The 24841-nt window shown below is 42.2% G+C and overlaps 1 protein-coding gene and 1 long non-coding RNA gene across 5 annotated transcripts in view; both read left to right on the top strand.

Annotated features, from left to right (window-relative positions):
- VAC14 (VAC14 component of PIKFYVE complex) overlaps positions 1-24841 on the top strand; it is a 1997670-nt gene that overhangs the window by 570324 nt on the left and 1402505 nt on the right. The window lies entirely within an intron of this gene.
- Positions 21073-21689, top strand: LOC138582982 (uncharacterized). Its single transcript, XR_011305130.1, has 3 exons — positions 21073-21223; positions 21351-21436; positions 21580-21689. It is a non-coding gene; the product is annotated as an uncharacterized lncRNA (long non-coding RNA).

The following is a 24841-nucleotide window of genomic DNA, read 5'->3' on the forward strand; positions in this document are numbered from 1 at the left end:
AGCAATATGCTATGTGTATGCTACACCAATAAGAGGGTTTTAATCAAGTTACCTTTGCCTTGTGTCCCGCAGTGAACCACAGTAAAGCACTCCTGTACCACTTCCGCACCGCGGTCCGCGCTGGAAGTGGATTTAGTAGCCAGCACAGAAGTCAACCTAGCTCCACCTCCAGCCACCAATAGGGGTAGTAAAAAGACTCGCGCTCAGCAAGTGGTAGGGCGACACCACAGTAAACCAATCCTGCTCCACGATATTTAGTGCATTGGAAACTTTTACTACCAGCAAAAACAAAATTAATAAGGATAAATGGATTTCGTCAATTCATCATACACTACATTTAAAATTCCAACAATTTCATCTAGGCCTAAAATCGTCCTATAATAGCATCACAATAAATCCATTCCTAAATTGTCTATCAACGTGCACTTAAATATTTCATCCAGATATTTAGCTAAAGCAAATGTTAATTTAAAATGTTCACCCTAGCAGAGAAGTTCCCACCAATCCCCAGCATTTAGTGATGGCAACTCTGAAATGAAATTTCTCAAATTTCTCAATGCTGGGCAGAAAAGAGTTAAATGTTGCAACGTCTCTGTTGCATTATTACATAATCTGTAATCGTCATTTATGATCCCCCCCTTGGGTACGCGATTTTAGAATTTTCTTTGTATGAAACACGCACATCGGAAATCTCATGAATAAATCATAATGGTACGGGCTAGGAAATTTAACCAAATATTTTGGTAATACGTTCATGGGTTTGGTTTCTTTATTTAAATGCACAAAGAGCTTATGCTCCTTTTTCTGGGTTTCTGTCTCGATCCAATCTCTAAGCCAGAGTTTTCTTTTTCTTTTTACAGCATTACGCTTGGTCTTTAACATTTGTTGTGTTACACCCAGTTCCGTTATTATCTCTATCCACCGGTTAACCCACTGTTTAAATGCCTAGTCATAATAATCTCCTTTCCTTTCTTGCAAAACTTCAAATTGAGGAGGGCTTTCATCCATAATGATTTTACGATACAAGGAAAGTGATTTCCAAAGAACCTTGGCATAGATTGAAAGGAGGCCCAGTTCATATCTTATGACTGTTGTTGTAACGGAATTTGGTAGACACAGGGCCTTCTCCAAAAGGTAACCTCCAAGGTAGCCCAAATTTCCCATGAGAGGCACAATGAAGCCTCTGCCGTCCCATAGGACAATATTGGTACCATATCCTGTTTATAAAATTTTAAAACTGGAATTAACAAACATTTTCCAAATCTTTTGTGTACAAATATGCCTTGAGCTGCCAAGCTACGCACTTTCCTTTCGCCTTTAGCTCGGCGACCTGCGTAGCGTCATTTGCACTTGAATTTATACACATTCCTAAAAACCTTGTTTTTCCACTGGTCTAACAATTTCTGCTCCAAATATTCACTGAAAAGAGCTTGTCTTTCTCCGTTTTAGGTTCTGCAACAACAGAATTTTGGAGCAGCCACATGTATCTTTAACCCATTGCATTCTACATAGTCGGCAACATTTTCTGTTTGCGTCTAGTCTAATAGGCATTTGGTCAAGGATGACCAAATCGTCTGCATGCGTCATCCATCCCACTGGATTACCGTTTATTCTGGGAGGAAAAGCATCATTCAAATCCATCACATCCCTTAAGTCTGAAATGAACAGATGAAATGAAGCAGGGGCTGAAGGGCACCCCTGCTTTAATCCTTTGCATGTAGGAATCCTTTCAGACAAGAGTCCAGTGCGATTCAACCTGACCTGTATTTATTTGTTGTACGTACGAGTGTGAGTGACAGATATCCTTTGTTAGAGTGTTTACTTTGGTTAACTTTTGGCAGGGAAATTCTCATCAGGGTAGGGATCGTGAGGCGTTCATACAACCGTTTTCTTTAATAAAATGGCATTTGTTGAGAAAACGTCACAATGTGGTCTGCTTCACATTTCTTACCCATCACAAGGCTGTGTGTGCTATTGTGCACCAAAGCGGACTAATTATCTCACACAATATCCCCGTTCGACATGAATCTGCACCGAATCTGCAACTGGGCCACTCTCACCGACCTCGGTCCTGGTCCCAGCCACTCTCCTCTTGCACTGCCTCCCTGGCAACCCCTGCACTGAGGGACTGTTCTCTGTATCCCTACAGCCCCCTTTTTCCCAGCACTTGTCTGCACTTACCTTGCACTTGCCACCAGCTGGCCCTATTTATTTACTTATTCTACTTACTTGTACTGCACTTCCCCTTGCACTTTTCCCCTTCCCCCTTCCCCTGCACTTGTGCGGTCTGAATGTCACCTGGCCTAGTAGGATCGTTGTCTCTCTTCCCCTTGTTTCCCCCCCCTGCCTCGTCGCGCCTTGAAACACTTGTGTATAGGCGCGTTACAAATGCCATATCATATCATATTTAGCAGTTGCAGTTATTCTAATAAAGAGTATACAAAGTGTATATTATTACAATATCACACATTATGACTTTCTGCCCTATTTGTAAACCGTAGATTATTGTCAAAGGCAAATGGTTGTTATATTACGTGGGAAAAGTAACAGAAAAATGTCAGTGCTGATAAACAGTCTTTGGAATTGGGGAACTAATTTTTTGTTATTTTTTTTTTAAGGAAATACCACATTTACTTTAGGCAACATACCATTGTGGCTATATAACCAGCGGTAGACACCCTAGCCTCAGACACATCACAGTAAACTCACCAGAGCTCTTTAATTAATGAGATGGTTCTAATCTGCTTGACAGTCACGAATGAATAGCAGGGTATCGAACAGGCAGTGGAAAAGTTAAACTACTTTCAAATGATCAAGTGCCTTGTTTTATCTTACAGTTGAGCTACTCATGTTTTTAATAGATGCAACATTTTGAGTAGGTTCTCTAAAGTTATCTGCAATTCAAACACACATTGCTCTTGCCACATACCATTATGAGCGACCTCAAAAACATCACCTATTTAAATCTTTGCGCACCATGATAATTCTGTTATTTTCAAAAGAAATCTCTAATTTTCATTTTCGACATGAGGTCTTAAAGTGCATACAAACATTGTAGGCCCCCATTCCAGAAATGCATTTATGTTATATTAAACAGTCACAAATCTATCTTTTCAAAGGGGCTCGCGCCTACAAGGCCCCGACTTGAACAGTATACACGCCTCCTTGAGGGGAGCCAGCCACACAGTTTGCCGAACACTTTGCTAAAGAGACAGCTTGTTGTTTTTTTATTTTTAGGTGCAATTTTAAAAGAGATGGGAAGAGTAGATGCCTAACAAGATGCTGTAGGAATACTTGTAAAAGCTTTAACAGCCATTTTTACAATTATGATGTTTGTCACTTTTTGCATTTACTTATTATATAAAGTGTCTAATTGATATCCGTTAGAAGAATATTTCTATATCGTACATCATCTTTCGATATCTTTTATACTCCTAAATGACACCTAATTTCCAGAAGAACTTGGGAATTCTATGCAGGTGGAATGTACGAGGCAGGCAGGGAAGATTCAGTGCATTTTGGTTCGAAGTCTTCTGCAAGTCTACCAAGTGTATGATCTGTGTGTAACAAGACGGTACCATCTGTTGAGAGGAGACACAATGTTCATTTGATTAAAGAGATTTACAGTGGATAAAGCATGTAGCAAATTGTTTTAAACCATTAGCTATCAGACATTTTTATTATCAATGCCAGACATCCCTTCCTCAGACTAATATAACCTGAATGCAAACCACAAACTGTGCAGCCACAACATTTGACCTTTTTACATGAACGCATTTGAATATAAATGCACATTACATGAAGACGAGGAAGGATTTTACATTTGCAAGCGTGTGCCACTGCTTCATTGTTTATTGACTTTATTTGAATCTCAGTCAGAGCCTTGGCGATACCCCCAAAAGTTTTGAAATGGACAGACATTGAGAAGCAGTCATACTAAATTATGATCTATCAATCTTACAGGTGAGGATGGGTGAGTGGATGTCAAGTGCAACACATGTACTAGGCTTGTTTGGGTTATTAAGGTAAAACATAGTCCCTTGGAGAAGAATACTGACATTTGGGCTGCTGAGAGTGCAGCAATGTTTGTGTAATACTATACGCCCTCATAAATGGGCACCTGTGGATGAACAATGCCCTGTAGTTCATGGATTAATGTAATCACTGTACAACTAATGGAAATCGTAGTACCTGCAGCCTGAAAGTCTGCCTGCAAAGTAATGCACTGTTGTCGGATAGGTAGGCTCTGCAACAAAGATTCTTCTGCCAACTGTGTTAGTCATGTGGGCATCAGTTCACACTGCTGACATTGGCACCTAGTGGACACATTGTCCATACAACTTGGTTCAGGTACAGGTAATGTCTCTTCAGTGTCAAAGCCTTGCACCAGGAGTTCTTGACTGTGTCTCCATTCCATTTCCATTTCTTCATCGGTGTACTCTGGCTCAAACGTAAACCTACTCAGCCCATCAATGATGCATTTTAAGGAGGCTGGATGAAAAAAATGTAAACGTGTGGACGACCGACCTATAAGAAAGTATAGATAAAATATGTATTAGCAAACATTATTATAAATAATGGAACAATGGTAATTACACGGTTTGTGAAACTAACAAATCGAGAGTGTTATGTAGAGAAAATGCTTAGCACACAATTATTTTACATTCTGCGTGGAAATAAATTGTAGTAAATCTCATATCTAAAAAAAATCACATCAGAGTGAAATGCAAACACGCAAAAGCAGATCCTTTTGTAGGTGAAAGCATTTAAAATAATATCTGTTGATGCGTACATGCATTCCTTCCCCAATGCATGCTACTTTGGTAACATATGTGATGTAACACTTACTCTAACTGCTGTAGAGGATGTCATACATTCACCAAGATGTAAAAAGCAATCTGTTAAAGCGAAAATGTAGTTTCAAAGGCTGAAAGAACGACAAAGAAATAACACGGATAACAAAGTGCAAATGGTGAGCGACCGTGCAGGCGAAGCGTCTTCTGTGTTTCCATGGAAACAAGTGATTGCATGTGTTCAGATTACATTTTGCGGCAGCAGGCAAAATGTACCAGCAAAGTGATGCCCTCCTTTGTGCTGCTGCCAGAGCATTCAAACTTAACCCGCCCCTAACTAGCTTTCCATTTCCACACAATTTCCGTCATGGGCTGCAGTGATAAGTACATAGAAATGTAAGTGATATTCTGTAGAAAACACACTTAGAATAATACATCACTGTTAAAATGGATTATTAGCATTAACCCAGTTGATCGATTCTGAGAAGACAACACTGTGATGTAGAGGGAAAGACACTAATGTTTGACCAAGCTCTACCTGAGTAGTGTGACTGACCAGCAAAGCTTAGACTGATGAGAGTGAGAGTGTTGAAGGGTTCAGTTAAATACACAGAGAGAACTCTTAATAACACAAGTTAGGCAGAGTGTATAACAAGAGAATGGCTACAAATCTTTCATTCTCTCCTGCATTGAACGAGTGTGCTGGAGAGGCTAAAGTTATTAAAGGAAGTATGAACAAACCATCTGGTTTGTGGGAAGGGGTTTTTCGTTTGCAAAAATATCTTTCTTCCCAAACAAAAGTTATATGCCGCTACCATACTCTCCATTGGTAGGACATCTGCAATTACAATATGAACTTGTCAGAACCGTATGTATCCGCTCCTGTTGTCATGGACATTTCTGACTTGGAACTGCTCAACATGGCCCAAGCTGCCACTGAAATTTCTGAGGACCATGCACTTCAACGGGTCTCTGGAGGGCCGCCCTCTGCAGAGTCATGACAAATTGAAAATCTTTCTAACATGAGCATAGATCAAGGAACGTCCAAGCCCCAGACACCTCAACATGAAGTGAGTGGCCTGGTCACAGAACATCTGAAAAAATCCCTGAATTTAGTTTTCAATGATAACAAGGCAAGCTTATGAAATGATCCTGAGGATTCTCTCATCCTTACTTTCCGCTGCTATTGTGGCCAACTCCTCCACCAAGCATGACAATTACTTCACTTGATTGTATGCTAAAATTGCTAGGAACCATGTATAAAACAATCAGCAAGAACATTACAGATCAATGGGGTCTTCTGATTCAAATGAACTTGAAAATCTTGTTTCTGGAGGGTTGTTTAGTAGGGAAGCATGGTCATCAACACTCTGTGCCTAATTATAATGTCTGCTATTGTGACTAACCTTCAGAGTAGAGTGCTCAGGAGATTCCGTCTTTTCTCAAGGAAATCTACCCAGAGAATGGCATCAACCAGGAGAATCTATCCGTAACTCCTTCACCCCTTACTCTCGGAAATAATAATAATGATGCTGATACTGCAAACAAGGATGGCTCAGTTGATCTGATTTCTGAAGTAACTGCGGTTTTTCCTTGTCGGGTGACTCACGGTTGACCCTGGATCCCCCTCTGCCGGGTTCAGATTCTTTTTACACAATTAGTCTTCCTCAGCCAGGCTCGGACCTATGTCAATTTTAAATCAAATCTCGAAGACTTTAGAATGTGCATAGGGTTTGGCTTGACCAGTTGCAGGACCACTTTGATTTCACAATTCTTTCTTTTAACCTTCGCACCCTTTCGTTTGGATTCCTAACAGCGACCTTTGAATGTGTACCTACGTGATGGCAGACCACTCTTGTCTACGGTATCGTATTTTAGCTTCAAAGTTCATTCACTTATCTGCTGTCTCAATAATCTTCTTCATACAATGTTGCCACTTGCAACTTTGGTTTCCACACAGACCGGTCGCGTATCAGTCTTCCCAACTCACCGGCTGTGCTGACTTTACTGGTGCTGCTTTGTTGAAGGAGCCAAGGACAGTACCATGGCGGCAACCGCTTCCTCCTGCCTTGACTATCGATGCAGGAGAGCCCTGGGTACCTCCAACACACAATGCAGGATTCTTTAGCTTTAATTCCAGGTCCTATGTTTTCTACTTTTGAAGGCTCGTGAAAGATGCAGTTTGTCAGTGAAAAGGTCAAGGGTATTTCCCTCTTGGCAATCCTTTTCGGTCTTGCCGTCTTCTGCCTTGTATTAAACGTCCATCTTGGAACTGCTGCTTCCCTGTGTGCTTTGCCTTGCTCAGGGAGTGTTTTCGTGCTCCGCCTTTTATCCGTGTGTGGAAGTGTGATGGAAGACAGGTGTGTATAATGATCAGTAATTGCCTGACCCTGTCTGACCATTGATTGTAGTGGGACATGTCCGGTATACAACTCTGGTGCTAGTCCTTTTTCCCCTCATAGTGAGTTGTCTGTGAGAAAATGTTTTTGTCGAAAAAGCAGTGGGGGGTTTGAGACCCCACGTATCGTACAAGGTAGGGTGGGGTAAAAGTGTTACATGGAAGGGGAAACTGTGTCTCGCGTCCAGTGTGCCACTTCCACTCCCCGAAGACCCCTCCCCCCCATCCAGGTGATCCTCCTGGACTGGTCCACCTCCAGTAACTGGATACAAAAGCCATGGCCGTGTCCTGGCCACCTGGATGACAGATCCCCAGTGACTGAGTAAGACACATTCAGGTTTCTCACAGGAAAGACAGAGGCTAATGAGGAGATAACCTAACACATTAAAAGGACTTTCCTCTATTAAGAAGCTATTTCTAAGGCACAACATTCGAAACAACTATAACAACTGTTTACTGCAACACTAATGTGATATGGCTCCATGCGATGCAGAACAGATGTTGGGTCCCTTGAGTAACAGAAATATTAGGCAATTCTGGGGGATTATCAATAACCATCTTAATCCTCTGGAAGACGCACAGATAAATCCGTTCCTTGAGTGTGGCTGGATTTCCTTGTACTCTAGAATATATTCTGGCTCATCGGCATCCACTCACATTGAGGTGCCTCATATAGGAGGTTCAGTGAAATTTCACTGGATGAAGATGACATTATATCTCGAATTTTGAAGATCAAAAATTCAAGAGCGCCGGGTCCTGACGGCCTCTCGAATGTCAACACAACGCTCCAACAATGGTCAATCCCTTGGCTGAGCTAGGTTTCTTTTTAAACATAGGAAAGTCTAGCCTTCAGCCCAGCAGAAGCAAAAGATTCCTGGAAGCACAGCTGAGGACGGAATTGGTGTTTGCCTACCCTTCAGAAGGAATGGTGCAAGCATGTTGGCACAGCTGTTTTCATCAGCCAAATTAAACTTCAAGGGGCAAGCAGCCATGGATCTCAGAGGCATGATGTCATGTATATTTTTCATGCGCGCTTCTGCCTGCCTCTTTTACAAGAGTGCCTATCAAGGCACTAGTCACAAACGAAAGGTGACTGGGATGATTTGGGGGTTATTTCACAAAATGTCATCCAATATCTGCAAAGGTGGATGCAAAACAACATGTTGAAGGGATGTCCATTGATGAACCCGACAATGCAATTGATCATTGCAACCGATGCATTACTGGTGGGTTGGGGTGCTCACTGCGTCAAGGCTGACAGGATAGATGACAGGATTCTCAGGACTTGTTTTATACCCACAATAGAACTTCCTCCTGAGAGCACCACACTTGGGGTGAGGTATACCTTAGGCCAAAAAGGAAAGCCACGGGCTGAAGAGCCGATTGGAGCAGAATGGAGGGAAAGCCAAATACTGGACAGAATTAAAGGATGAAGTCCCAAGGCAAACAGTAATTCAAAGTAGTTTCACACCAACTGCCAAGAATCAAGACTGAGGTCTATATCCTAATGTCACCACTTCAAGCAAATGTTCCCACGAAGGCAAAATCTAAAACCAATCCGGAGATGTGGCGAAGGTCAATTCATTGTCAAATTTTCTTAGCCAAGCAATAGTCATTAAGAGGGCAAATCCAGGGAAAAAAATAAAAAATCCCAACACCAAGAAGACACTGTTTCACAAGCAACTATATCAAGAGGAGCTAAAAAAGAGAAACTGTCCAACAATGGAAGGCAAATGTCAGTAACAGGACAGCAAAACACAAGAAATCAGTATAGAAAAAAGCACTACTCTCTCACGATTAGCATTGAGTAGCAGTGTTCTGTGCCACAAAAGGTCCTAAATCTGAGAAAGCTGTAGTGTTCCAGGGGTCCCCCAAGACATCACCACGTTCTACACGTTGTGCATTGAACGCCATGCGCAGCGGCAGAAACTGGTAAACCAAGTCCCTACCAGCGTCTGAAAACCACCTATGGTAACTGCGAGCTGGTTAGGCAGCTGGGGAGATCATCCCACGACTAGAACCTGACCCACATTCCAACTTTCCAAGGAAATTCAATACCACAGTAGGCAAGCCCCCATATCGATGTACTAGAACTACTACTAATAAAATACACACTCCAAATACTTGCCACAGGCACTATGGGAATTGGAGGGCAGGGGGAAGTCGAGACGGAACAGGTCACCGCAGATGGGAATCCGGAGGGCTGGATGACAGACATGTTGCCCACCGCAAGAATGTTTTGGAGGGGAAGAGGCCAAACTGGATTTTATCTCGACTTGGAACAAGGGGTGCGGGGGGTGGGGTATTGTTGACTCTTTTTACTCTGCTGTTGTGGAGTATGAAAATGCAAATAAAAAGTTTAAAAAAAAAATACACACTCCAAATCTTCCAATCTTCTATACGTCACAAAAGTGTGCTAATCAAGGCAAACAACGCTACAGTCCTGTTTCACTTCACCAAAGAAGGTGGAACTCACTCTCCAAACTTGTCTCGCATTGTCCAACAAATCAGACAAAGCACATACCAGGGATGCTGAGCGTCCTTGCAGACACTGTGAATAGTACAGTCACCCGAGAACATGAGTGGGAGCTAAACATAAATGTACTTTGGCAGCTCAGGAGGAGGACACAGACACGATCAGGACATTTCCAAAAAATATTTATTTAAGAATAAGGCCTCTCTTCCACTAGTGTTATGTGTGATTTTCCTACTTATGTAAATAACTACGGTGCTAGTAAGTCATTGGGAAATGACAAATGAATGGGTTTGCTGTCCAAAACTAATACTAACAGACCACACCTCTATTTTAACAAACTAAGGTCAGGCGAATGACTCCCTTCTTCTGATGGTTACTTCCTGTGTTCGTCTTGTTTTACTTTTTTGTTAAAATACAATTTTCAGATGGTCTCTGGTCATTAATTCTTCTAACTCTCTTGCAAGGCTTTTGGCTATTCTCTCCTCTTTAGCGATTATTTTCCATACTTCTCTTCTTGACCTTTGTTGTTGTATCCTTTAATTCAGCTAAAGGGTCCTTGGGTAGTCTTGTGAAGTACTACTTCCTATTTGTACTTTGCTTCCCGTGTAATTATAGTTCACCCTTTTCTCATTTGGTGTCTCTTGTGTCTCTATTATCTTATGGACTTCTCTTGTCTTTGTTTAATAGTATTCTCTCTCTGAAATGTTCCACTTTGTGTTCCTTGATTCAGGGTGTACCTTCCCCTCTTCCCAGGGTAGTCTTACCCAACTTTTACTGATCTCTCGCTGTGTTAGTTGTGATACTTTTTCTTACAGTACTACAATTCAAGTTCATCAGGTTTTCTTTTAAGGTTTCGTCATTTATACTGATACAAGTTTCTTGGATTACATAACGAGTCCTCAGTGAGCTCCCGTTCTCTCCATTACCTCTAACATTGTAGAGGGGAACGTCTCTGGGACCTGTAGTTGCCTGGGACCTTCTCTTATGTTGTGTTTCTCTGTCGGTTCGCTCTCGGTAGTGTCTTCTTTCCACTTTCGCTCTCTCAGCATCTCAGTATCCCTTCTAGCAACTGGACTGTTAGCTGACTCTTCAGCGTTATGGCATCTGCATCATTATGTGGGCAGCCTGCCTACCATGACTTTCTCGTGGTCACCTCACCAACTGGGTATTGGCTTCCCATTTCCTTGGCTTTTCAGGATCTGCACCCACCGGCTCTCCAGGGTTTGCTTCTCGCGTTGAGTAGTTATGAATGTTGCGGGCTTCGCGTCTCTATTTCTAGCTCCAACCTCCTTCAGGTGTTGCGCTACCAGCAGGCCTCTCCACCCGGCGTATGTGTTCCTCTTGCTCGCCTTTGTTTGATGTTTACTCCTTCACTCTTCTCGTCGCACTTTATTGGAGGTTTTCCTTTAAAGGGATAGATTCTCTTTCTTGCTGATCATGCTACATGTTAGCTTTCTCTTCAGCCATGTCTTGGAATTTAATATGGTGTTGCACCTGCGACAATCCCATGTATGCCATCATGGGGAATGGTGGAGGGAGTTCCTCAGCAGAATGGGGTCTTTGTTCCCTAAGGGGAGTCTCTCCCAGTGAGGTCCCACTTGCCCAATCCCCGAGAGGGGGTCTTGCAAAGCGGGCTCACCTCCCCAGCCTCAAAGGGGGATGCTCCCCATTGGGGGGAAGGGACAAATTCCCTCGATTTGTCACAGTACGCAAACAGATTTTCAGCAGGTGGGGATTCTGAAGTGTAGCCTCATTTCCATCAAAGGAGACAATAAAAAAGCCCAACCTTCCATCAAGATGCCCACAGACAGAGTATCTAGGCAATACTCCTTTGGATGACCTGATCAGGGACATTTACTTACGTACCCCTATCCCCCTGGGATATTTCGTTATGCATCCCACCCCTGGCCCCCTCAGATTTTGGAATTTTCAATCTTGCCCAGCATTTTATGGAAATATTTTGTGAGGTAAGAAAGGCCAGTACAAGGGCCAGTTACTTTAACAAGTGGGTACAGTTTGTCATTTTGTGCAAAACCAAATAGATCAGATCCTATTCACTGTTTGCCAGCAGACATTGTCACCTATTTACTTTGCTTAACTGACTCTGGATTTGTGTTAATTTCTCTCAGGAGCCTCCTGGCAGCTCTAGCTGCATATACCATGTCACAACACAAGGTATCATGATGGACCAGTAATGATGGCTTTTATCGAAGGAGTTAAATGCATTTATCCACCTACACCTATCCGGTACAAAGTTGTGATCTATGAGCTGATGGGCCACCATTTCAGTTATTCCATGAAACCACCCCATAAAAGCAGCCATGCATTGATCACATACAAGATGGTTTTTCTCGTAGTAATCACGTCTTTTCAAAGAGCTAGTGAAATTCAGACACATTACGCGGACAAGTCAAGGACAAGGTTGTTTTCAGGACTCATACTCATCTCCCACCAAAATGTACATCTAAGTTCTAGGTCAACCAATCTATTGAACAAATTCCACAGTTCACCAGCAGCCACTGAGAAGGCACACCCTCTGAAACGAGAGAAGGGTACCAGCGGTACCAGAATCTGACTTATCAGGGACCTTAAAGGTCGATTGGGGACATAAGGGCGTAACTTATCCCTTAGATATTTGGGACCAAGCCCATAAAATGCCCGGTGCACAATACACAAGGATCTGAACTGAACCTTTCTGCACACCGCCAGCCAATGAAGCTGGCACAAAACAGGAGACATAGGTGTACGATAGGAAATCAGACACACCAACCTTGCTACAGAGCTTTGCAGAATTTGCAGACGGCGAGTGAAATACAACGGTTGTGCTAAGTAAAGGGAGTTGCAATAGACCATTGCGTCAATACCAGCGCCACGAATACCAGCATTTGTAACTGAGGTGGAATAAAAACTACACATTTCTGCAAAATCCTCTGTTTAAAATGGCCTGATTGACAAACTGCTGCAACTTGTGCTTCAAGTGACAAAGAAAAGGATATTTTCACCCCTAGATTCTTGACAACCAGGGCTGAACTGGGGCAGGCCCCAAAAGAACTGGGCCAGAAAGAGGGAGTCCATAAAGAAGCAACTGAGGAAGAACCCACCAGAAGATCAGCCTCCACTTTAGTATTTGCTTTTTAATCATCCTCATGTAGATGGATGAAACCAAGATGGTAATGTTGTTGGCGGCAGCCAGTGCTTTTTGAAAAACAAGCGTCGCTCGTCGTAGCAAGCAACGATCAGACTCACTATCTTTTTGTACCAGAGGAAAGGGCTTTACCCTCACTAGATGGCAGTGCTGTTACGCTCACCTGGCTCCCACAGGGGCGTCGATTGGACCCAGACAGCTGCGACCTCCTCCAACGTGAAGCGTAGTGCAGAGATGACAGACTGGACTGGACCGCCTAATCTCGTCTGCTTGACCCGTAGAAGTATTCTCCTGCAAGGGGAGAAAGGGATTTAGCCACCTGTGGATTTTAGTAATGGCACCCCACTGTTCTCCCCACTAATCGCCACCGATATTCACTTTCAGTAAGCTCACCTTATGTTTGTAAATGATGAGCTCTCCATCCTGCGTGGAATGCAGGGGCGCGTAGATACCAGTTACTTCACTGGTTTGAAGGCGTTGGAAGAGTTCCGGATGAATATTGACTCAGAGCTTCCAGGCGTGAACCCGTAAGTATAAAGTTCAAAGAGTTCAATATGTCCGATGTTCATTCTTGTACATTCCTTTCTTGTGTTGCAGCTGGGTCCAAGGGAAGATTGTCTTGTGGCAGCTGATGGTGTTCAGGTAAGAGGCTGTATTACCCAACACTGTCCGGCAAAAGATGCGTGTGTTTAAATTGCTGGTTTCTCTCTCCTTACAGATGCGGCATACGAAGTTGCAGTTTGTTACAGAATAATGCCTCCGGTTGTTAATCAGGTAAGTCTATGGTGGAGAGGTTGTATTTGTTGGCTCTCTCAGCTCACCTTATGTTTCTTTTGTCCCCTAGATGGTGGAATTCGGCAGAGGAAATGATGGAGGCTACGCCGGATCGAAAAAAGCTGTGAGGACTGGTGTGTATGGCGCGGCGCTGCAGCTGGCGATGCGACGCGTGTAGAATGTCCTTTTCAAGTCCGAAGACGTGATGGATCCGGAATTCAGGTACGGATTGAAATAATATCTGTTTTCTAACCTTTCCTTCTTTCTTCTAATGCCAGGAGCTCTGGATTCGAGACGGGAGTGGCTGAAGACTGGATGCTGACTGCAGGCACGGTGAGCGTTACGCTGCTGGATGCAGAATAACGCGAAGCATGTGCTGTTGTTTGGGCGTGGTTTAAATAGCCTCCAAAGTAGTTCCAGGTAAGAAGTCACTAGAACCACACCCGAGTAAAAAATAGTCCCTGTAGTAAATAGTCCAATCCAGGCCTCACGTTGGCTTGGATTCATTTGCAGCATGGTCTGCATGAGGTAAGTAAAGTCTATGAGCCTGACCCCTAAGGCGCCAGGACTGAACCCAGACAGCCCCCAGCCGGGGCTGCTGGGGTTTTATTAAATATCTGGATGCCTGCTCCCGGGGCTGATGGGCTTGATCCAAATGCCCGGGGGTAGGCATCATGACAAGTGCTATCATGTTTTACATGAACAGAATTAAGCACCTCCATTAAAGCAATCTATTTTTTGTGTCTTTTGCCACAAGTGAAGAGGGTAACCCTGTAATAAAGACTACGGTTGAACATTACATTGCGTTCTGTAAGCAAGAATGCTACACATTTGCCCACAAACCCCTTGCCTTTACTCCAAAGGCACACTCCACGAGCAGGATAGGAGCCACCTTATCCTTTATTACTAATGTTCATCTAGACCGCACTGTCTGCAAGGCAGCTACTTTGTGTTCATTTCACACCTTTAGAAAACACTACTGTATTGACGCGCAAAAGGTCAGATTCACAAGTGGGTGAAGCAGTTTTTAAACATTTATCTACCACTGTTCTTTCATCTCACCCATCACCTTCTTCTGGTACTGCTTTTGCTAGTCTATGCAAAGCATATGAGTCTAAACAGATTCACAAGCCTCAGAAGGTAGACCTTGTGTTCTGTGGCGTGTTTCCATTCAGCGTCCCATTCGCCCACCCAACCTCCTCACATGGGAGCTGCAGAACACTGCTTGTACTTTGGATTCTTTCTGCTACCACACATGGTCGACTTTCAGAAAAGACACCATCTGAGTACGTTGACGTGTGCAGCATCATAGGTACAAACATAGGGTAGCGATAGTGTTGCAGCACTGTCCATGTCGACCCCCTTTCACTTTGTGTTAAAACAACTTGTGATACCCTGCATCAGCCTCACGTTGACGGCGTATTCAAAGCATGTCACTGTCACGATTTATTACACGGCACATGCAGGCCTGGGATCTCCTTCCCCTACAACAAGTGTGACAAACAATAAAAACGCTTTGACTTTTTTATACTGCAGATATTTTTGATCAGGCCTCCAACCCGTCTTGCACCCAACCTCCACAAACACCCCGTGTCACAATGGACTAGGAACCAGGCTGGTGTGTATTAATTTATTTAATGTCAAATTAGAACCAACAAATTACAACGGCCACCAATTGTGTGGCAACACAGACAAATATCCGTTTTGATCAAGCAGCACACTGAAAACTCAAAATATGCAGTACAAGAATTTACTTTTACTTGTTTCACCACTACCATCAGAGGACAGTTCAAAACACACCAAGAAAATGAATGCAAATAAATGAATGCAAACCAACAGGAAAGTGCATGCGCACAAAATGATGCTCGAGTTCCAGCAACCCTCAATGGAAGGCAGCGGCAAGGAGTGGGAACACAAGGTAAAAATCGAATTTGGGCTATAGTTCACAAACAATATGGGGAGCACGCAAAGAATGGGAAAATTCCTTTTTAGAGCACAATGGAAGCATATTTATTTTATTATTTATCACAAATGCTATGGGAAAGAATAGGAAGACGGGGAATTCGTTTTGCTAAACTTAGAAAGACAGGTAGGGCTTTTAGAGAATACTGGTCAGCACACAAAGGGAAAAACGGTTTTAGGATATTCAACACATGGGCAATGGGAAAGAAAAGGCAAATGGAAATTCGTTTTTACCGCATAATAGGGAAAGGGGAACAGAATAGGAAAATCGGTTCTGGGGATGTTGAGCACAATTTCATTGGAAAAGGAAAATGTAAATGGTTATTTGTTTTACTTATCCTTAAAATGACCGGCAAGCTCTGGGGAAAATGGGGTAGCTTACAAGGGGAACATCGGTTTTGGGTTAGGATGACTGAGGCAATAGCAAAATTCAGCTGCAGATGGAAATTTGTTTTACAGGGCACAATTTAAACACAGGGACAAATGTGTTTCTCAGATCACAATGGGATTAATTCTTTTGGGCAACACTTTATGAAGAAACCAATTCACAATGCACTGGGAAAAGATGGTCGGTTTTGAATGCCAACAATACATATGCTTTGAAATAAATGGGGGAATTAATTGATTTACTTAAAAAAATATACTAAGGATTTACACAGGCAAATGGGGATTCTTCAATGGGGCAATGACTGAAATACACAGGCAAACCCGGGAGGGGATTTTCAATGGGAACATCTCTAAGGCAATGCTGAAAGGACATAGGGCATACACAATCTATGGCTTGGGGGTATTGCTACTTACATGAGAGGTCTGGATTGGATATCAGGGAGCATCAGAGCACCCCTGCTGAGACAGCATAATGGGTCACTCAATGATTCCATCTTTCCTCCAAGGGGGTCCCAAGTCAGCTACTGTGTCTCCCGGTTCCTCTGCAAGGTTAGGCCTTACTGTTAGTGCTGGGATGTTCCTCCAGATTTTGGCAGTAGATCAGCTCAGGGGTTAGTGGAAAGAGTCCTGATTTAAAGCGGGGTGACTTATTTATAGGGCAAATGACAAAACTAATGTCTCATACTTCCCGCAGAAGGGATTGGTGGAGTGTCACTCGTCCACTCCTATCTGTGTGCTGATAGGCCCAGAAAATGTGGGAGTGCTTTAGGACACCAGGGGAGGAGACCACTCCATCATCTCACTTTGACAGGGGGGGCTTGGTCTGGTTCAGGGACATAGAAATCTCACTGCATTAAAAGTGCCCTTAATCTCCGTGTTTTGACAAATATGAATACATTTGTTAAACCTATATTTTGCTGTGACTCACATACGCATCGTCAGGTGTCTGTAGGTCATTCCTATGCAGACCTACAGTTTTTCCTCAATTACTCCAGAACTATATCCCTGAAAAAATGGGCCTTGATGGGCAGCATATGAATCATATGTTGCATGTTTTAATCAACTTTTCCTGTCTCTCCCATTCACAAGGAGGGCCATGTTATGTTTTCCTAAATAACTTGGGTTGTGTAGGTCCCACCAAAATCGTTTTTGTGTGGTGAGAAGTGATTAACTTCCACCTTTTCAAAAATCCTACCATGACTGATGTGGGGGTAAATATTATAGATTTTACACAATGCAAACCATTTCTCCCATGATACACAATGGACAGTCAAGCCACTCCCTGAACCTGGCCCCCACTTTCCTGGAGCACATGACATCAGCAGAGAGGCCTGTGTTTAGGTTAGCCTGTACATTCCAAAGGCTAATGACCTCCTTTGTCCTTGTCCAGCCCAAAAATTTGATCTCTACAAGAATGTCAGTTGTATTTCAAGATAAGCACTCATGTTTGAAGTTTACAGGCCTCTCTTGGTCTGCAGGACAACCTAAAGGAAGGAATTCAGTTTCACATCTGAGGAAATCGCAAGCAGCCCAAAGCCTTTCTCCCTCAGCTGAAATTGCTTTTTTAGCTCACAATTTGCCTTTAAATAATTTCCGTATAAATAAGTGTCCCATAAAGTTGTCCCCTTACATAAAGCTATTAAGGAAGACCTCATAATTACACTTTTAGTGGCAGTGGTGCTTTGAAGATTGTCACTTCGGAAGCAAAACGGAATGTCATTTTGTTCGTTTCAGCTGTGAAAGGCCTTGGTTTAGACCCAGTTCAGCATCCCAGTATAGATTCTGTGCACTGTTGTTGTTTCTTAGGTGATGGGCTCATGATGTTACAAAAAAAGATCCCGAAGGGAAAAAGGGAGTTCACATGGAGGAGTACTGTATTAATTTAAGTACTCAATTATGGAAATAGAGGCGAGGAAGAAAAGGAGAGCCCAGTCATAAATATTCACATTATCATTTTTAATTAGTAATTTATTACCATTATAAAATTGCATAATATATAAACATCAAATCAACAATAAAATCGATGAATTGATTATAAAATACTTGTCAAATCTAATGCCTCAAGCCATTCAATAGCAGTTTAGTTGCCACAATTCGTAACCTCATGTTACTCAAGGTGAAGCATCGCTGTCTCATTTTAAATTCCATCCAAATAGTCAAAGTGCTATGGAGAGGGCAAATAGTTAACAATTGAATAAAGTGCTAAGTGCAACCAAGTGCTAAGTGCCAAGTTGTTAACAAAGAAATAAAGTACTAAATGCAAAAAAAGTGCTACGTGCCTACTGTGCATACATGATCTTAGAATATCATAACAGTTTCGGCGAATTCAACCTATCTGGCTCCATTGAGCGAGTCAGTAGTCGCCTTCCTCAGGGCGCACTAAATATTGCAAATAAAAAATAAAAACCTGGAACGAACTAATGCTTAAATTTTTTGTCTATCATTCAGTAGTTCTTGCAGGTAAAACTTTGTACAATTCATAAGAGCTTGATTGTAGATCTGAAAGTCTGTGGGAGACGTTGACCCTTAATGAAACACATTAAAACAGACAAAATAGAAAAAACAGAAAAAAAACTTTGTTAAAATACAGAGTATAATGAGTGAGCCTCCTAATTTTCGATGCCTCTAGCCATGGAAATAAAACCTGGGGATATATATATATATTCACCTAAGTTGGTCCAGAAGTGGTGCCGAAAAATGTTTGTTTCGATCCGCCACCCAAACAGGACTGGTGATGCAAATAAATTTACATCTACAAAAGACAAAAATAAGAAGCTAAAAGAGATATCACTAGATTATCTCAGACTTCGATTGCTAAGACACAGTGTCCCCTGTCTCCACAGAGAGCAGATCAATATGTTACCCCTTCTATTACCAACCTTAAATTGTAGAATGTTTTAGCCTCTAATCGTGTCTGCAATCGACTCTATAATAGATAAGGATAGGGAATATTCCAAATCTTCGAGTCTTCGACGGTGTGGGATCAAGTTGGAAGGAGAGGCCAACAAATGCTAACCCGTAGGTGAAAAAACCCTAAGAAAAAGGTATAGAACAAGGTTTGCATATTAAAGGTTGAAAGCCATTAGGTGCAGCAATTAAAGAAGCGTTTTGAGTTGAAAAAGTAAACTGCATCAAATTAAATGGGTTCAGACAGGGTGGGAGGATGAACTAATGCTTGGATCAGACAAATGCCACTTGCACAAGCCTGTCCTAGTTTGTCATGTTGAAGCTGACAATTCTGGACCTCTAGTGCACCCGTTTCAAGCCACTGTAATAGTGTCAAAGTTCTAATCTAGGAAAGTCTTTTATCTAGATTATTAAATAGCGGGCTCGGGTTCGCGCCGTCCGATATAGTCTCCTCCACAAGATGTATAAATATGCACAAAACTCGAGACATTAAATCAAGCTAAATATATGTCCTATGTCCTGTCGGTAACATACAAGGAGACTAAATGCGGCTCGCGGAGAGGAGAGCCTACAGATATATATAAAATAGCAAAGTATTCTCACCCGGTACAAGCCTTCTCTTTCGTCTCTGAATGCAGCTGCCTGAAATGCAAACCATCCGATGTGGCCTCCGCGGCTGTGTTTATAAACACACGCGGTACTAGAGACAGAAACAAGACTGCGTATGTGCCCTTTGGCCTATAGAGACTAAAAAAGGACTAAAGTACGGTCTCGCCACACAGAAAACCTACAGATGTATAAATGTGTGTTAGCAAATGTAGCATGAATGAATGTGCCAACAATATTACCTACTCAGGCTATATTTAAATAACTGGCGTAAAAAAACGCTGTTGAGTGTTATATTCAACATTGTCCGCGAAATAGCACCCTAATCAACTAGGGACTATATGCGTCAATTTTAAGTCCCATAAATGCTCAAAGGGGACTTAATTTCTAAAATACAGGGACCAAGGCATAAGTTGCCAAAATGGATGTGTTAAACAATCATCAGCGGACCTGGGTGAGGATCCACTTGCAGTGATCTAGTAAAAAAGTATATATATGTGTGTGTAGCATGTTAAGGTATACAATGGAGCCATTCCTCTTGGCGATTAAGTCCTGTCTCATAACTATTAGTGTTATACATCCACCATTGTTCCCTTTGCGCCAAGCGGGATGCTGTGTTGTTAACATCAGTGCCATAGACTTTTTCCAAAACGCACCATTTCAAGTTGTTCAGATCATGATTGTTTTCGACAAAATGAGACACTAAGGGAGCAGACACAATTTTGTTTCGAATTTTAGATTTATGTTTGCCAATTCTAGTTTTGATAGGCCTAGATGTTCTACCAATGTACGTTAAGGCACAGGGACAGATAATTACGTAAATCACGTTTTTGGTGTTACACGTGGTATGATGATTAAGGTTCCAATTTTTACCATTAATCCCTACAACGGATCCAGTGATTGTAGAAGCACATTGGTTGCAAAAACCACATGGAAAGTGTCCTTGGATGGATTTGCCACCCCACAATCCTGTCACCGTATTCAATTTAGGTCCAGTACTCGACCTGTCGGCTTTAGTGAGCCAGCTTTTGAGGTTCTTGCCTTTCTTGAATGCAAAAATAGGTTTTGCAAGTCCTGGATTATTTAGTTGAAGCAGATGCCAATGTTTCATAATGCTTTGTTTGATCTTGTGATGAAAGGTGTTGAAAGTCATAGCGCAAACTAGCCGCTCCTTAGTAATATCTTCCCGGGAATGTTTCTCGAGGAGAATATCTCGATGCTGGGATCTGGCTCTTTTGCGAGCTTGACGAAGTAGGTATTTAGGGTAGCCTCGCTGATGCAGTCTATCTTCAATAATGTTCGCCTGAGTCTTATAGTCTTCCAATTTAGTACAGTTTCGTCTAGCCCTGAGAAACTGACTATAAGGAATGCTCTTGCGCAATGATTCAGGATGAAAACTGTCGAATCTTAAAATAGTGTTCCGATCAGTTTCTTTTCGGTACAGGTCAACAATAATACAGCCCTCAAAGTTCTTGATTAACAAATCCAAGAACGGCAAAGAGGTGCTATTGGCTGTCATAGTAAATTTGAGGTTCGTATCCATCGCATTTAGCCATGGAAGAAATGCAAGGTGAGCTTCCAACCTTTAATATGCAAACCTTGTTCTATACCTTTTTCTTAGGGTTTTTTCACCTACGGGTTAGCATTTGTTGGCCTCTCCTTCCAACTTGATCCCACACCGTCGAAGACTCGAAGATTTGGAATATTCCCTATCCTTATCTATTATAGAGTCGATTGCAGACACGATTAGAGGCTAAAACATTCTACAATTTAAGGTTGGTAATAGAAGGGGTAACATATTGATCTGCTCTCTGTGGAGACAGGGGACACTGTGTCTTAGCAATCGAAGTCTGAGATAATCTAGTGATATCTCTTTTAGCTTCTTATTTTTGTCTTTTGTAGATGTAAATTTATTTGCATCACCAGTCCTGTTTGGGTGGCGGATCGAAACAAACACATTTTTCGGCACCACTTCTGGACCAACTTAGGTGAATATGTATATATATCCCCAGGTTTTATTTCCATGGCTAGAGGCATCGAAAATTAGGAGGCTCACTCATTATACTCTGTATTTTAACAAAGTTTTTTTTCAGTTTTTTCTATTTTGTCTGTTTTAATGTGTTTCATTAAGGGTCAACGTCTCCCACAGACTTTCAGATCTACAATCAAGCTCTTATGAATTGTACAAAGTTTTACCTGCAAGAACTACTGAATGATAGACAAAAAATTTAAGCATTAGTTCGTTCCAGGTTTTTATTTTTTATTTGCAATATTTAGTGCGCCCTGAGGAAGGCGACTACTGACTCGCTCAATGGAGGCAGAATGGTTGAATTCGCCGAAACTGTTATGATATTCTAAGATCATGTATGCACAGTAGGCACGTAGCACTTTTTTTGCATTTAGTACTTTATTTCTTTGTTAACAACTTGGCACTTAGCACTTGGTTGCACTTAGCACTTTATTCAATTGTTAACTATTTGCCCTCTCCATAGCACTTTGACTATTTGGATGGAATTTAAAATGAGACAGCGATGCTTCACCTTGAGTAACATGAGGTTACGAATTGTGGCAACTAAACTGCTATTGAATGGCTTGAGGCATTAGATTTGACAAGTATTTTATAATCAATTCATCGATTTTATTGTTGATTTGATGTTTATATATTATGCAATTTTATAATGGTAATAAATTACTAATTAAAAATGATAATGTGAATATTTATGACTGGGCTCTCCTTTTCTTCCTCGCCTCTATTTCCATAATTGAGTACTTAAATTAATACAGTACTCCTCCATGTGAACTCCCTTTTTCCCTTCGGGATCTTTTTTTGTAATTTTGTTGTTCCCCAGTTCCATGGCATAGGGGTTACCCATCCGTTGTGATATATGATGGGCTCATGATGGACAGAAACCAAGTTCATCTTTTGAAAGTCTTGTGAACGTTTTGCTAAGCATAGTTTTTGTTTAAAGGGAAAAACGAATTTTAGATGCATTAGTTTCTTTCACAGTAAAAATGCTTCATTCTGCTGCAAAGGATCTCAACGTTTTCATTTAACATTCTGGGCACTGCTGTTTCTGAGAATGTTGCTTCAGCTCTCCCATAATTTGGCAAACCTCTCCACATGTCTTTCCATTATGCCAGGCAATTGGCATGTTTATGCATCTCAATGTTTTGAGGCCAAATTTCACTCCTTTTTGCTTTGGAAGTGCAGGGCCTAATTTCCACATTATTTCAGGGCAGGCCTTTTTACTTAGAGGCATGCCCCCCACTGACTCTGGCCTTTTTATTTCTTGCATCCAGGGGCCAATTCACCTCATATCACTCAAATAATACAAATGCATACAAATGCAAGACACAGGAAGACTTTTAAAGGTAACTAACACCTGATATATTTGAGGCTTGTGACTCTGTTTGGATTCACATGCTTTGCATAATCTGCCATCTATGGGTTGGTCTGGTGTGTAATATAAGTTGTTTACTTCCAACTTAAAAAGGTGGCGTTGACAAGAGCATTCCTGTCACACTATCCTGACCGTACTTATACAGCTATTCATGATCCCTAACAATATTTACTTTTTATTATTTATAAAGTTAGCATCAAAAACACATCAACTGCACAGTGTAATAGTTAGTTAAACTGTGATACTGCTCCACGCTGCTTCACATAGAAGATCAGGCCATTACCTATATACAACTTATCATGTTTCCCTCCCCTCATGTAGTCTAAACAGCAGGTGCATCCCTTTATACCATATGTTGTGTCCATAGCCTTTATGATCTTTGCCAGCTGCTTTATCTACGCAGCTGAGCTACCAAGTGGTGCACTTGGGGGTGGGGGATTTCACTCCTTATGATCACTTGGACTGACACCCTACCCCTATCCTGATTCAGAGTGAACTGACACACTGTATAGGAACATCTAAATAACTTCTCAGAGGGGCCCATATGTCTCGTGGTCTAGTTCTATTAGCTAGTGTCATTGCGTATTGTGATTCCTTCTTTTCACAATCTGACATGACGTTCAACCAGTGTATGCGTGTGTGGGATGGACGTTTACACCAGCACCTGGTGGGAGGAACCTGAGGGCGTCCTCACTTCTTTTCCCCTGGTATCCTCTTTTCGGGTGGCCAGGGAATGGCCATGGCTTTTGGATCCTTACCCTGGGGGTGGATATGCGAGGGAGGATCACCTGGGTGAAGGAGACTGGGGGATTGGGGAGAGGACGTCCTTAGGTGAGACATGGTTCCCCCATTTCCTTTTCACAATGAACCCTCCATTCCTCCCACCTTTAAAGGCTTTTGTCAGCCATTTCCCTGTTGTTTCCCTAATGTATTCCCCAAAACACACCAGTAGACTACTGGGACGAGAAAGTCAACTGAAACATCACTTCCTCATTTTTGTTGTGCCGACACATCGACCCCAGTCACATACTGAGACGAGGAGTAAAACGGGACTACTGCTTTAGTGGTAAGCAATATAGTCCTTTTTGGAATAGGCCTGGAGGCGGGAACTTTAAAAGCCTGAATCAAGATGGAAACAAAGTCAGCAAAGTGCAGAGTTTATGCAGCGGAAAGCGAAGGTACAGGATGCTGGAGGCCGATGGCATGCAGCAGGAAGGAGACTGGTGGGACTGAAGGAAGCGGTTGTGTGAGTCGCAGAGGAAGCACTACTGGGTGAGCGTGAGCCACTGAAGACCACTAGGAACCGCACGGGAAGAAAGAAACCCATGGCGGAGGGGTACCTCGCAAGAAGCGGTAAATCCAACTGGTGAGTGCAAACAGAAGGGGGAAAACCGGGCTGGCAGGCAGTGATGGAAAACAAGCAATGGACATAAAATTAAACGAAAACACGCTTTGCTATTTGTAATAAGTCATTTTGAATACCGAACGAAATGAAAGCAAGTTGTGAACACTCTTGACTGATGAGGAGTGAAAGGAAGATGGTAAATCTTACTGAAGGGAAATTTGTGAACTTTATTGAAACAAAGAACCATATTATATGAAAGACGAATCATTGGCAATAGCCAAAAGACTGTATTACTTAAGAAACAAGTGCTGACAAAGCCAAGAGAACACAGAGTTGTAATGTATGAGAAATGCAACATTGGTCAAAGCCAAAAGAGTGCAAGCAACTTTGTTATAAAGAAACCAGCATTGGCAAGAGTCAAGGAAACATAAGAAAGTGTAACACGTTTATGGTGGCCAACCAAACCATGGTAAAATGTCATAAGAGTGTGACACGTGAAGGAAGCAAGCATCACTGTTAAGGAGAAGCAGTGAACTGGTGTTGATGGAAAAGCAGTTAAGAAGGGGAATAAATTGCTTGACCTGTATTGGGTGGGCCGTGTGGTCCGGTAACTGCCCCTAGACCGGATGCCCCTGAATGGAAAAGCA

Source organism: Ambystoma mexicanum, chromosome 1p (genome assembly GCF_040938575.1).
Source record: "Ambystoma mexicanum isolate Mex_15411 chromosome 1p, UKY_AmexF1_1, whole genome shotgun sequence".
NCBI classification, from domain to species: Eukaryota; Metazoa; Chordata; class Amphibia; order Caudata; family Ambystomatidae; genus Ambystoma; species Ambystoma mexicanum.